Here is a 15,927-nt window from a genome sequence, read left to right on the forward strand (position 1 = left end):
GTTGATACTAGCTCTGTGCTATGGTTCATTTTGTTGGTGAACCCAGCTTGCAGACCATATGTAGTACCTGCTACATATGGTGGTGCTTGATCTTAAATTCTTTGGTAGGCTCTCATGTTGCTACCAAAGTTCAGTCCAGTACAGGTCTGTGCTTCAGGAAGGCCTCTTGGAGGTCAGAGAGCAGAGGAGAGAGGCATGACTCTCTCAAGGAGTCCTGCGAAGAGCTGAGCTCAACTCCTCTGATTTGGCTGAGAAGAGAAGTAAGAGTGCTTTTCTTGGGGAGTTCTGAGAGGACTGACAAAGAGAGCAGAGACGGAAGACTTGAGAGGAAAGGTGTGCTTCTCCTTTTTGTATTGCCTGGTGACATGAAGATCATGGCCATGCACTGACCAATTGCAGCTAGAGTTGGAGATTTCACACTTAGGTGTGAAAAGGTGAAGAATGCTGGGAGACTGAGTTCAATGGCTCTCCTTTGTCTGTAGAATAGGAAAAGGTGCCATTTGGTCTTATCCTCCATTTTGAACAGGTTGAGGTCCAACAAAGGAGACAAATATTTCTCCTCCAAATTATCCTCCGAGTATTTCGTTTAACTTGATGTGAAAAATCCTGATTGAAATCTCTAGATTTGAGGGAGATCCTCTTCTTAGGCACAGGCTCACATACTGTACATGCAAGTCCTCAGTTACCTAGAGACATTTGCATATTCTTCTCATTTTCATTGAAGCCCAAGGTCATACAGTAGGATAAATTTTACCTTGTGAATGTGAGCCTTTTGAGTCATTGAAGACAGGAACACAGGATGAAATGTAGGATACAGACATAAAGAATGCTTTAGGATGGTACAATAGTACAGTTTCAGTGTATAGCACTAAATGTTTAGATAATGTGATGGTCCAATGCAATCCAGGCTCCTAGAAAATCCATTCAACGAAAGTGTTTCTTAGTTGTATATAAACATAGTGTCCAGGAGACAGGGTTAACAGACGGTGTGCTCAGCCTGTCCTGAGTCTATTATTCCTCCTTATATTGTATGGATAATTTCATTTGCTAAATTATAGCCCTATCCCAGGTGAGGTGATGTCTGTAAAGGGTCCTCATAATTGACTTGTAACTCATAAAGTTCCCAAGAAAATGATAACATTATTTGAAAAATAAAACTTCAGAGATGTGTTACACATTTTCCCTAAAAGGAGAAATGGGTCATGGATTATTGGTGGGCTCACATTTAGCTGACTGTGCAGAGGGCGACGTGTCTTTGAGCTGTTCACTATTTCAAATCTCTTCAATCTCTTGCTCTGACAGTCACTATTTTTCTGACTACTGAGCCCTTAAAAAACCCTGAGCTGGTGTATTGCGTTGCTATGACAACTGGCAACTGTAAGTGGTCATGTATCATGTAGCTGTCATGTATTATGAACAGCTACAACTACATATTAAACAGAGTTTTTAATTTAAGTGATTTTGATATTTATATGTTTTTTCTTCTGTTTTGACATGTTAAAAAGGGTTAAATGTAGTTAAATTGTCTTCATTAAAAAAGGTGGTGAATCCATCAATGGATAGGTAGGACTGAAACCAGGAGAGAGCTGTATTAGTGAGGCCAAGGTGCGTGAGGCGATTGAGGAGGATGGTGTGGGAAACAGTGTCAAATGCAGCAGAGAGATCCACGATTACGAGGATGCGGCCAAAATCAGCAGCAATAAATAGATTGTTTGTGATGTGTTTGTGTTCCTGCATATATAACTTTTTTTCATAATGTGAATATTCTCATTCATCCAGGTCATAGTTATCTCAAGGAAAGTTTTAATCAAAAGCGACTGGACTTAGTTGTAGTCTAGAAGACGTTTCACCTCTCATCCAAGAGGCTTCATCAGTTCGTGTTCGCAGCTGACCAGCCTGGTCAGTCTGGTCTTGCTTTTGATTAAAACTTTCCTTGAGATTTTTTTCATAATGTTTGTCGTCACTGATTGTTACTGTCTCTTCTGCTGTAACAAAAAATTTCCCTCTTGGGATCAATAAAGTACATCTATCTATCTATCTATCTATCTATCTATCTATCTATCTATCTATCTATCTATCTATCTATCTATCTAATTAATTTCTAGGTATAGCAGCAGGTGTTGAGCGGGGTTGTAGGAGCAGCAGAAGGACATGTATTTATGGTATATAAATCAATACTGAGAGAGAGAGGGGGAGACATCTCTAGGCAGTCTAGGCCTATAGCAGCAAAACTAAGGGATGGTTCAAGTGAGCCTGGGCCAACCCAAACTATAAGCTTTATCAAAGAGGAAAGTTTTAAGCCGACTCTTAAAGGTACAGAGGGTGTCTGCCTCCTGGACCCAAACTGGGAGAAGGTTCCACAGAAGATGAGCCTGATAACTGAAGGCTCTGCCTCCCATTCTACTCCTGGAAACTCCTGGAGCCCGACCATTAACGGCTTTGTAGGTGAGGAGGAGGGTTTTTAATTCTATTCTGGATTTGACCAGGAGCCAATGTAACACAGGAGAAATATTGTCTCTGTTTCTAGTTCCTGACAGTAAACATACTCCAGTATTTTGGATCAACTGCAGAATCTTTAGAGACTTGTTGGGTCAGCCTGATAATAATGAATTACAATAGTCCAGCCTGGAAGTAACAAATGCATGCAACTAGTTTTTTGAGACAGAGAATGTCTGATTTTGAGAATTGGTCCAAGCACTGACCCTTGTGAAACTCTGTGTCTAACTTTTGTGTATAGTGAGGAGTTGCTGTTGTGACATATACAAACTGAAGCCTATCAGATAGATAGGACTCAAACCAGTTTAGTGCAGTTCCTTTAATGCCAATAAAATGTTCCAGTCTCTGTAAAAGGATGCGATGGTCAGTCGTATCGAAAGCAGCACTAATCTAACGCGACAGGTATAGAGACGAGTCCATTGTCTGATGCGATTAGGGGGTTGTTTGTGACTTTCACAAGTGCTGTGATGATACAATCTAAATCCTGGCTGAAAATCCTCAAATAAACTATTATCCTGTAGAAAGTCGCATAACTGTTTTGCAGCTGCTTTCTCCAGGATCTTCAAGAGAAAAGGCTGGTTAGATATCAGTCTATAGTTGACCAATACATCTCAATTGAGAGTAGGCTTTTTCAAGAGAGGTTTGATTACAGCTACTTTAGAAGACTGTGGCACATAGCCTGTTTGTAAGGGCAGGTTAATCCTATTCAGTACTGAGTTGCTAATTAAGGGTAAGGCTTCTTTAAGTAGCCTAATTGGGATGGGGTCTAAAAGACAGGTTGAAGATTTAGATAAAGAAATAGTTGAGGTGAGCTGGTGGAGGTCCATGGAAGCGAAACATTCTGGATAAGGTGTTACGGTTGTTTCTAAGGATCCTGTGTTTTGGCTTAACTCAGAGCTGATCGCAGGCAGGAGGTGGTGAATTTAGTCTCTAATAGTTAAAATTTTGTTATTAAAGAAGGTCATGAAATCATCACTATTGAGAGTTAGAGGAATACAGGGATCTATAGAGCTGTGACTCTGTCAGCCTGGCTACTGTGCTGAAAAGAAACCTGGGGTTGTTCTTATTTTCCTCTATTAATGATGAGTAATGGGCAGTTCTGGCATTACAGAGGGCCTTCTTGTACCTGTTAAGACTGTCTTTGTCAGGCTAAGTATGATTCTTCCAGTTTGGTGGAACGCCAAATTCTTTCAAGTTTACGTGTTTTTTGTTTTAGTGTATGGGTTTGAGAGTTGAACCATGGAGCTAGCCTCTTTTGCTTTATAAATATTGAGCTGAAGATTCTGAAGGCCTCAATTCAATTCAATTCAATTCAATTTTATTTATATAGCGCCATATCACAACAACAGTCATCTCAAGGCACTTTTCATATAGAGCAGGTCTAGACCATACTCTTTAAAATAGGTATTTACAGAGAGAGACCCAACAAATCCCACCAAGAGCAAGCACTAGGCGACAGTGGCAAGGAAAAACTTCCTTTTAAGAGGCAGAAACCTCGAGCAGAACCGGACTCAGGGTGGGCGGCCATCTGCCTCGACCGGTTGGGTTAAGAAGGAGAGAGAGGGGGAGAGGAGGGAGAGGGGGTAGGGAATAGCGAAAGAAGAACATAGCATAACACAGGTTCCATATCAGATGTAAGATGAGGCCAGTAATACAACAGTAGTAGTGATAGTAGTGATAATTAAAGTATTAACTGCTAACACAGCAATACAACTAATAGCAGTATAAGTAATTTCTAATTCTAGCAGCAGGTGTTGAGTGGAGTTGTAGGAGCAGCAGGGGACTTGTCATCACAGATCAGACTCTACAGCTCCAGAGGAAGAAATACCTGCAGAGAGAGACAGAAGAGGAGAGAGAGACGGAAGAGCACAATACTACAGGAAAGGGGAGATACTGAGTTAGTAACATGTAACATGGGATATGAATCCATATTGAGTGGAGAGAGGTGGAGAGAGAGAGAGAGAGAGAGAGAGAGAGAGAGAGAGAGAGAGAGAGAGAGAGAGAGGAGCTCAGTGCATCATGGGAGATCTCCCGGCAGTCTAGGCCTATAGCAGCATAACTAAGGGATGGTTCAAGCCTGAGCCAACCCTAACTATAAGCTTTATCAAAGAGGAAAGTTTTAAGCCTACTCTTAAAGGTACAGAGGGTGTCTGCCTCCCGGACCGAAACTGGGAGAAGGTTCCACAGTAGAGGAGCCTGATAACTGAAGGCTCTGCCTCCCATTCTACTCTTGGAAACTCTGGGAACCACCAGTAAACCAGCATTTTGGGAGCGCAGAGTCCTGGTGGGATTGTAGGGGACTATGAGATCTTTAAGGTAAGATGGAGCCTGACCATTAAGGGCTTTGTATGTGAGGAGGAGGATTTTGAATTCTACTCTAGATTTGACTGGGAGCCAATGTAGAGAGGCTAACACAGGTTCTCCTCAGTTCTGCTGACCATCAGACATTTCCATTCATGATTTTCCTGTACAATGGTTAGGTTATGCATTTGCTTGTACATGTTAGTATCCTTAAACATCCAAAACTAAACATGCCTTAAGAAATGAGTCAAAAACCAAGATCCTAAATTGTCCTGCCTTATTTTGCATTTCACCCTTCACTTTTCTTACTCACAATGAACAAGTCCACTAACATGCTCATCAAGTACAGGACTGTGGCTTCAATGTTGGAATACAGTCTTAGGATAAGGGTTAGAGTTAACCATAAACCTACCCTCACCCTAACCCCACAGGTATCTGCTCTTTTGGATCTCATACTCCGGATCTTTGAGGCTATTATCCCACAGTGATCCCAGATATCCTGACGCTGTTCTGAAGTGTGTTCAACAGCCCAGCATCCAGAAGTACCTGTAATTAATTACTATTTACAGTTTTTACCTGTAGCCTTTACTAGGTATTTTACATGTCATACTGCTAACCATTGTTAATTTACCATAACCACAATATTTTCCCTAACTTTCATCATACTTTACAATATACAAAAGTTATAGAAAATTAGATTTTTTAAAATTTTGGAACCAGATGCAGAAAAAATGTAATGGAGTGTAGTCTGAGGTTATGTAGAATTTTCCAGTATCAGCCTTCTAGTGATGGGGTGGGGCTTAATAATGCATTGTAACCTTAATAATTCATATTACATCATGGTGTGAAGGATGCTGTGATAGTTGATGTATACATGCTCATGCTCTTGTCCATGTCAAAGTTTAACTCCAACATTGATGTGCACCACAGAAAAATCTACAGCAAGTAGACTGGAAATCCCACAACTTTCTTCATGTCACGGCACATTCCCTTCTTGTGTTGCCAAGTGTGCACTGAGCTTGGTGTTGGTTTAAATTCATTTAGGTAACAAGTGGATGCAGGCAGAAACTAAAGTAAAATACTACAGGGTTGAAGGCATCATTCACCATCCATCATGATCTTAACAAAAGAGCAGCACACTGCTCTCCTCTTCCTCTACTCTCCTCTCCCCTCAAAGTGACTGATAATACATAGAACATAGGACCCACCTTCTTGAGGTGTGACTCTGACTGTGACTCATTTTTGCACATTTTTCCATCTCTCATACCTTGCTATGACTAACCTCTCACCTGTCCCGTAGCTGCCCTCAGTGTAATCCCACCATGTCCTGTCACCTCTTGGATGGGAAGAGAAACGTCTTCAACATGGATCACAGAAACAGCACTTAGCACCTATAAGCAAGTTTAGCAAGCACTCCGTCTCCATTATCTGATAGATATTTAGCCTTAGAGACAACATAAAGACCTTGAATGTTTCATTTACAGTGCCAAAAAAAGCAACTCACAGCTTTGTTGTTTGCCTCTAGAACTTAATTTTCAAAATAGTGCACAATGCTGGAGAAAGCCACCAGAACTTTGAGAACTCTCTTGTTGACGAGGATGAGGTTTGTCTTATCAATCCACACAGTAAGTAATGGCAACTTAATAATGTGACCTCAGAAGTCTTTATATACATTTTATAAAAAAGCTTGTTCAGATGTAAGACTAACTCAGCACTATAAAGACAATTCACTTTCTGTTTCTCCTCCAGTGCAATGGCTGACATTTGGTGGAAATCTCTTTTAGGCATCTGCTTCCCCTGTTTATCCTGCTGTATGTTTGATGGAGATAACAGTGACTTTCCACTGTTGGGAGACTCACTAATAAATGATGTATTAGACAGTCACCTGCTTGACTTCCCACGTTTCCTTTGTGTGGCTTTGATGCTGCATGTTGTTCAGACTTCCTGCAAGGCACCTAAAAGCATTTTGCCATTTCCTCTCATGCTACACGGACCAGTTTCCACTGCAAATTCAATACCAACAAGATCACAAAGAAATCCCTGAACAGCAGGACTTCACTAATGCTGCATGCTATGTGGCTATTTCAGTGTGTAACCCTACCCGACAAAGGTCATTGTCAAACACATGCTACTCTGTTAAAGTGAAAGAAACTCTCGTTGCTGTGGATATTATTGGTATCATCCTCCACAGTGAAGGTTCCCCTAACATTCTCAGGAACAGGTCATCTTTGACTTATGACACTCTTGATTTTCCATTTAAATTTATGAAGAAGCATCCTAGTAGATTTGGAAATTTCTTGTTTCAGTTAGACATAATACATGTTGTAAACAATGGATATAAATGGATATAAATATAAATCTAATGTCTTTGTGTCAGTTACAGAGCTAGAGTCAGGGCGTGGTTTGTCTAGCATAGTATAATGACTGGGAACACCCCTAAGGTTACTGATTAACGTGTTATATCTCATACTGGGTTCAATGATGCTATGCAGCCTCCTCAAGATCTTGAAATCACAGTAAGATTGTCAGATTTGGCTCCTGTACAGAGACAAAACCAAAACCATTGCTCACCAAATGTAGCTGGTAACATGCATAATAGCTGGAGACGCTGCACAGAAGTGCTGGGTGAATGGATGATATAAAGAGTACAGTCTAGACCTGCTCTATATGACAAGTGCCTTGAGATGACTTTTGTTGTGATTCGCTATATAAATAAAATTGAATGGAAATAAACTGGATACACCGTTCATATTTTCTTGTAGCTAAAAAGCAACACATCTATCACAGGTAAAGTGTTGATATTTAAAGCAGCTGTCTGTTGCGTCTCCTCGTCTTCTTAAGGAAAGTAGTTGGTCTCTGTGGTGCATGTTTGAGTTTTTCCCTCATAAACAGCAGGGGGCAGCGGTTGTTGAGTTATCTTCCTAGCTATATGTGCTCTAGGGAAACTCATTCCTATTACTGGCCTGGTGTCAGTCACTTTTTCTTTCAGCAATTGTCAGCCAGTTATCCAAACCCAACAGCACAGCAGCTCACTGTCTCACCAGCAGCTGTTGGTCTGTTTGGTTGGAATGAGACCTGTGAAATCCTGTGTCAGGATGCCACATGATTCAACACCTCTAATTCCCTCCTATATGATGTATGTGCTCTGGTGTACTCATGGTAGAAAGCACTTACTGCAACAAGTCCAAACAGTGGCAGCGGAAGTTTTTTGGCACTTCAACAATAAAAGTACAGTAGCAATAAAATTACAATACAGTACATTACAAAGTTTATATTTATTTATAAAAAAGAGAGCTTTGCATCAGAAAAAAGAGCATCTTATTGAACCAAACATGCTTACCATGTTAAAACTGAAATCAGAAAGACTTCCTGCCCTGAGGACATATCTTACTTTGTTTCTTGTTCAGTTTTTCTTATCTTCCTGTTTTATTTTGAAAATCAGCCACCTTATGTGTGTTGTTGGGGTTTTGCTTCCTGCCTTTTTGATTGTCTGCCCTGCCCGGTTTTAGTTTCACCTGTGTCCCATTGTCTTATATGTGTGTGTGTTACCCTCCCTGTTCATTATATTCTTCATGTTGTTGCTAGTGTTTTCTCTTGTGTTATCTCCGGCTTTTTGGATTCTTATTTAGGATTACACTTCTACTTACTCAGAAACAGTAAGACACTTACCTTTTGTTATTAAATCTCTCTTTTTTTGTCTGCATTAGGACCTTTGATCTCGTTTCTCTGCAACTCTGACAAAGGGGGAAAAACACAGGGTGCTGGGAATTTCTGCATTACAGCAAAAAGAGGGTTCACTAGCTTTCTGTGGTTACAGTGCAAACATGAAGTACCATGTAGCACAACTTTCCATGGTAAAAAATTGATTTGCATAAATGTAAAATCATACTGGGTAAATAAAAACAGAACTTAGGTGTAATCTATAGCTGACTTACTGTATCATACGACAACATACTCATGGGTTATATCACATACAGCGTGATGGTAATCCTAGTGGCAAAATCTAAATATATTCAGACCACATGGCAATAAGAAAAGAAAAAACAATGAAAGTAACAAAATTTACAAGAATGATGTCTACTTTCTTTTTCCCACTTTTTAGCAGAAGTAGAGCTTTTATCCTTGGAACACTCACGCTATCTATATAAGCTAAAAAAAGCAAAAAAGCTGTTCTACAATGTGTATAGTGGCACTGATGAGGCAGTGGCCCAAACTTACTCTGAAAACAACATAATACCAGCTATACCATCGTCCATCCATGATTGTGACATAGGCCTGTATATTACATCTGTGAAAACACATCAGTGAATAGTTAATAGTTAAAATATCTCAAAAAATTCCCCAAACATAAATTGTTGTCTAAATGATAGATATGATTATTAAGAGAACAACCTCCTTTGATAAGTAGCATTATGTGTGTTCTATATGTATTTATATGTGCTCTCCCCATGGAGAAGTTAAAGGCTATATATAAGTCGTGAGAGCGACTTCATGGAACTGGGAGACAGCTCTCACTTCATTGCCTCCACCCACTGTCAACACCCGAGGGTTACATCACATTCATTTAATATAAACAACAAATCAAACCAAGAGACCCCATGACATGGACATTATATACATGTTCTATCTTCTATCTGCAGAAGGGAGAAATGAAGAGCCAGGGCACTATAAATGCACATGAAGGCTAGAGAGAGAACGAGACAGAAAAAGAGAAGTGCAATAACACAGGGAAACAGTGTTGGCAATAGTGCCCCTCCTGTTGTCAGTACATTGTCTTCACTTACATTTTCTCCTCACAGACCTCACAGACAGTAATTTGTATGGCTTGCTAGTGGAGGCACATGCTTTTTGAAAAGAGTTGTATGAAGTATGAAAATGAAAAAAATCTGGGGGTATGGAGTTAGAGTGCTTACCAGATGCCCAGAAAGTCACTATAAATAAGACAATGTTATAGGATGGTCAAAAGGTCAATCAGTCATACAGTAAATGCACATCAGATACAACCCTTAGGACTTTTAAGGTAGAATCTATACAAATAATGTCATTTACAACTGTTTGTAGAATAATAATAATAAAAAAAAAAAAAAAAAAAAAAAAAAATCACTTGGATAGTCTTAATCAGCTGCATTGAAGTCCAAGCCCTTCTACATCATTTTGCTCTGTTTTTGGTCTCTACCAATGCCTGAGAAAAATATCTGTCTCTTTAGCTGCCAAATGCTCCACTATGTTCGCCACTTAGTGTCAAACTGTATCTGCTGCTGAGCAGGTAGTGCACTGTAGGTTTTTCAAGCTTTTTTCCAAAAACAGCATCTAGATACTAAAAGGCTTCATAAAGCTGAGTCGAACTGCAGAGGAGGTAATAATTCTCTCTGAAGTCATTACTGTGAGTGATATTATTTGTTCTACAATTCAATGGAAGACATTTGGTAAACAGTATACTATACTATACTTTATTAGTGTACAATCAGCCTTGACTCTGCTCTTGGCTGGTGAAGAGCTGGTCTGGCTGGAGAGTCTACTTTGTTTGTATAATTACTGTACTGTTTGTCTAATATTTGGTGTGTTTCTGTCATATTTTGTCCAGTGGGTAAAAATGTAATCAATATAGAGTTGAAAACTCCATCTCTATATGAAATTATAAAATTAAAACATAAAATAAAAACATCCATCATCTATCAGAGACCAACTCTGTGCTGCACCCGTATCTCCTCCAGTTAATTAACCACCAAGGAAACTCAAGACAAAAGACACCATAGACAGCAGTATTGGCCTTCAGGTTACCGTGGTAACAGTGGGCATTGAGATGTAGTTGTGAGCATGTCTGAGTCAGAAGCTAAAGTGAGTGTCCCTGAAACTTGTGAAAGATATTTATCCGGGAGCAGAACAGGCAAAATAATACAGCCAGAGCACGGCTTCAACACAAAACCTCTACAGGCAAGCAGAAGAGCAGAGAGACAGCAAGGTCAGTGCTCTCCACACACACACACGCACACACACACACACACACACACAGAGCTGTACCATGGGTGTGAATGGAGCATGAATATCCACCTCCACTTGATCACGATGTCTTTTTCCACCTCTTCCTGTGCAGTATCAGTGTGAATTTAATTCTCATGGGGATTTCAGCCAGACATATAGGTTAATTTGACATAGGCTTTAGAGCTCTATAAACCACTATTATGCCATCTCAGTGAAATATTCTAATAACCAACATTTTAATTATTTTGTCTTCTCCATGTCCCATCTACAATTTCCATGTCTAAAGTATTTCAATACTTCCCCAGAACTATATCAGCAGCAGGGTAAAGCTGACGCTTTTAATTTCGGAGGAGGCCTTGGGGGTTACTCAACATCATCATTCAGGTAACACTGACTCTGTTTTTGATGCTTTTATCTCAGCATATTGATTAACCAGCAGGTGAAAAATAAATCTGACAAATAAGTGCAGTTTATGTCATGTTATTCCAGCTCAGCCACAAGAGGTCAGGAGTGCATGATTTTCAAATGCTCTGTTGTTCTAAGCTTAATACAGTATGATGCATTACATTATGCATTACATTAGGATTACTGAATCTAAATAGGCTTATTGTATCTTATTAATGAGATAGGTGGGTTTTCTTTACAGACATCCCTTATTGTTTCTTCCCTATTTTTATATTCATATATCATCACTGGTAGAAAGTAACTATGTAGAATTACTCACATTCTGCTTTCCATCTTGTGCTACTTTATACTTCCACTGCACTACATTTAGAAAGTAGTACGTTCTGTCAAAATTGTCAATGCAGGACTCTTGCTTTTGCAGCATGAAAAAAGGCCATTAATACTTCCTCCCACACTGTTATAAATACATGAAAGTGTTGTTTCCCTGGAGATATCAAAGATATTTGAAGAACAGCATATCACTGGGAAAAGAATGAAGAGTGTTGCAGATGTAAGTTAAATCTCTGAATGGCCATTGCTTCCTTGTGCACACTGCACATGCGATTAATACAATTCAACACTAAATTTAAATGATAACAACAGCCTCCCTGATTATTTTGATAATCTATTTTTTTTGTGTAATTTTACAATATCTACCTGACAGTCCCACATGTAGTTATAATGTCCAAATAGAAGATTTCCCCCCACCTGAAGAATGCTTATTATATAACAATTAGCGTCTGCAGTTCACAGATGCTTACTGAGTGTTGTTAGATGAAAAGGTGAGGTAACACAGTAGTGTTACTCCTGTTCCAACTTTTTTGGAACATGTTGCAGGCATCAAATTAAGAATGAATGTATATTTACAAAAAACAACATCAAGTCAGTTTGAACATTAAATATCTTGTCTTTGTGTGGTTTTTGATTGAATATAGGTAGAAAAGGATTTGCAAATCACTGTATTCTATTTTTATCCACATTTTACACAGAGGGTCCCAACTTTTTTTGAAATGGGGTTTCTGCTTTTATACATCTTGATAGTGAATGACACAAAAATCATGAATCAGGGCATGGGCTGTAATAGATTGTGTTCACCTTTATATATGGTCATTGGCAGCTACAGTTACCCAAAGAATCCCATCCTGTTTATCTATTTTGCCTACAAAATAAAAGCACAAGAAAGTTGACCTGACAATCTGAAACAAAGAATGTAGAACCATAGTGGATGATGGGGTAAAAGTGCAGAGCCATTGTAACAAAAACACCAGAGACGGTGATGGTCTTGTGGCAGCTTATTTATACCACAATAATTCTTAAGTTCACTGATGCAAAAACAAAATTGTTATACTCCATACCCGTGTGTAGTTACCATTCAGAGTGAGGCAAAAGTGGAAATAGCTTAAAACTGAAACCCAATTTAAAAACTACCGTGGTGGGGGAGTGTGTGTGTCCCCGTGATACTGGGATTTGTGTTGTTGAGGGCAATAGTCCCTAACAGGGGTCTCCTGAGCCAAATTGGTCCAGGGTGAGGGGCCAGACTAAGAGCAATTCACAGAACCAGAAGAATAATTGGAGTGGTGTTACCACACCTGTAAAAGCGAACCCAGGTCCCCCTCCTGGACCCAGACCTGGGAGGGGGAGTTTGCAGGGGAGCATGTGGTGTGCAGTCTTTCAACCATGGTGCCTGGGTGGCCTCAGCCTGAAAGAGTGACGTGGACCCACCACCTATGCATTGGGGTCAGATACTTTGTAGGCTGGGTGGCAGGCAAAAGTGGGACCAAGGTACACTCGCCCCTGGTGTTGCAGACACGAGCAAGTTCTAGGGATGTGTAATGTTTGACTGGGAAGGAACCTGAGCTGGTGTGGGACGAGCAGTACCAACTACATATAGTTGGGCTCACCTTTACGCATATCATGGGCTCTGGGACCAAACTCCTGGAGAGGGGCTGGGCTCTTTCCTTGTCTGGAGTTGCCTAGGGTGAGAGGTGTCAAGTAGGGGATTACAAGCCCCCGGCTGAGTGCTGCTATGTTAGAGTTCTCCCTGGGGGAACAAGAGGGTCACCTGTATGCGACTGCAAGTTACTGAGGGGAAGGCTCTGGCTGTTGAGTGTGCTTATGCACCAAACAGCAGTTCAGCTGCACCTGGCCTTCTCTGAGTTTCTGGGTAGCATCATGGAAAGGGTTCTGCATGGGGACTCTATAGTTTTGCTGAGGGACATCAATGCTTAAGTGTGTGATGATGGAGAAAGCTGAAGGGGTGTGATTGGGTGGAATGGCCTTATCTGAACTTCAGCAGTATCTTTGTTATTGCCAACCCATGACTTGTTATTGAACGCCATGTTCAATGCTGATGCCGATATATTGGCATTTTGACGCATATTAAAAAAAAAAAAAAAATCCGACGGCCGATAAGAGATCAATTTAAAACTGGGTTATTTTGGCTCTGATGCAGCTGCAGCTCTCTGTCTGCAGTCACTACTCTGTCTCCAGCATTGTCCCGCCCACAGCACCATCTGATTGGTTACACACAGAGCCATAGCACGGGTAACAGCCAATCAGCAGTGAAAGCTGTGCATGCACAGTGCTCTCAAACATGGCGGAGAAGAGAAAAAGTTTGAACTTAAAACAAAGGTAAGTGAAAGATAAAATAACATTTCAGTTATATTGAAATTTTGGAAAACTTTATTTACTGTAGAAAACTTTAGAGAGCTGTTCATTTGTTTAAGTTTTCATTTAACTTTATAAGACATGCTGCTGAGCCTGGGAGCTCCCTGCACTTTTTGTTAGAATTTTAAAACAAAGATGTCTATTGTCTAAGATAAAAAAAACCTTTAACATGTTGCAAATCTGAAAAGCTGTTTAATAAGCATATGCTTAAAGGCATTTAAATGAAGTTAAGTGTTGGAGTTTGTATTATTCAAAACTTTGAAGCCAATATTTTCACTTTTACTGTAAATGAATATCGGCTCCAAATATCGGTTATCGGCCCTGGACTACTAATAATCGGTATCGGTATCAGCCCTGAAAAAAACGTATTGGTCTATCTTTAATATTTACGATCAAAATCCTGTGTGTGGGGGGAACACCAAGGAGAGCCCACCATGCACTCTGTGGATTATCAGGTGGAACGGACAGAAGCACAACAAACAAGCAACATCGTCATCCGCCATGTTTATTTACTCTAAAGTCACGTTTGACCACGGAAGATTTCAAGTTTTGAGAGTCCAGACTCTGGTTGTCGGTGGACAGAATCTGCTTGTGTGATGTGTGCTGTGTTGGTCTGCTCGTTGCACACCACACACTAAAAGAACAAAACTGTGAAATCTGACATTATTTGTCGTCGTGTGTGGTCTCTCACATTTTCTAAAAATCTTTCAGCGTGTACCATGCTTAGAGTAGATTAGATTGCTAACTAATACATAAGCGCAGAGAATGGGAGACATAAAGTTTTCTGTGGTAAAACAATAAAATATTTTGAGACTGTAATATTTAACACTGAGTTTTGAAAATCTATGCAATGCCATGCAAAGTGAAGAGTCTATGGTGCTGTGTCCTCAGTCAGATTCCTGCTGATTATAGTGTAGTGGCCTAAGCCTCAGTAAATTCCCCTTTTGATAGGAGCCACATATAAAGCTTTACTGGCCACTGAGCTGTGACAATAGAGGGTCTGCTCTCTAAGTTCAGTCAGTCTGGTATGCAGGGTAATGAATGCTACAATGGGATGGCATAATACAAAAGCAGGACTTGTTTTTATCTGACTGTACTAGGTTGTAGCCCTGCTAGCACAAGCAACAGGCCCTCAGGATGGCAAATCACTGTGATGGTCACTTCTAACAACTCCAGGCCCAGTTGGGTGAAAGTAATAGTATGACAGTTTCATTCATTTGCTGTATCTGTGAATTTATGTTTGTCAACTCTCCAGAAAACCAGCATTTTATCCCTTTTTAATTTTTAAAAAAAAAAAAAACACTGGCAGCTGTACCTTTACTACATTTTCTTTTGTGTGACATGTCCAGTGTTTACTACAGATGACTTAATGCTGTGCAATGCAATTGGTGTGTGTTGTATTTTTAGGTTCATCAACTTATGTGAACTTGAAACTTCTGTTGTGAATTGGTGCTACATAAATAAAACTGACTTGACCTGACTCCTGAAATTTTCTCCAAAACAATCAGTGTGATTGTCTAGACTAAGCAGTTCCACTGGCTCATAGAAACTAATGTTGTGGTAGTCAACTCAGGTACCACCAGAACCCCTTGTAAGTTTAATTATAATTATCATTCTAGCCATCTGTATGTATTCAGGACAAGAACAATATTATAACAATACAATGACGTGTTTGTAGTTAAAATAGATTGTGTTTTGTTCATTATTGTAACTTTGGTGAAGATTGGACCATATTTAAAGACAAATTTAAACATACCTCTTAATTAAATATTCAGTTTACCTTTCTTGAAGTGCCTGTTCAGTGTTTGAGTCTGTATTTGAATGTTGCTTATTATTTATGTTTTCAAACAAAATATACAATAAAATGAATATAAGAAAATTCTAAATTAGGAAAAAGTCAGCTAAAGTAAAAAGCAAAATACAATTTCAGAACAGAGTAATAAAGTATTAAATAAAAATAAAACAATTTAACAAACTTTATTTTTACAGTTAAATTTCTCGGCGTGGTGGCACTCATAGTGACCTCAGCATTTAAAA

General features: G+C 39.7%; 1 long non-coding RNA gene across 1 annotated transcript in view; it reads right to left on the bottom strand.

Moving 5' to 3' along the window:
* Positions 1-3,792: 3,792 nt before the first annotated feature.
* Positions 3,793-15,927, bottom strand: part of LOC127142545 (uncharacterized) — an 81,028-nt gene continuing 68,893 nt past the window's right edge. The window contains exon 2 of the long non-coding RNA XR_007813360.1: positions 3,793-4,324. This is a non-coding gene — a long non-coding RNA (uncharacterized LOC127142545). The remainder of the gene's footprint in view (positions 4,325-15,927) is intronic.

The sequence above is a fragment of the Lates calcarifer genome, linkage group LG6 (assembly GCF_001640805.2).
Source record: "Lates calcarifer isolate ASB-BC8 linkage group LG6, TLL_Latcal_v3, whole genome shotgun sequence".
NCBI classification, from domain to species: Eukaryota; Metazoa; Chordata; class Actinopteri; family Centropomidae; genus Lates; species Lates calcarifer.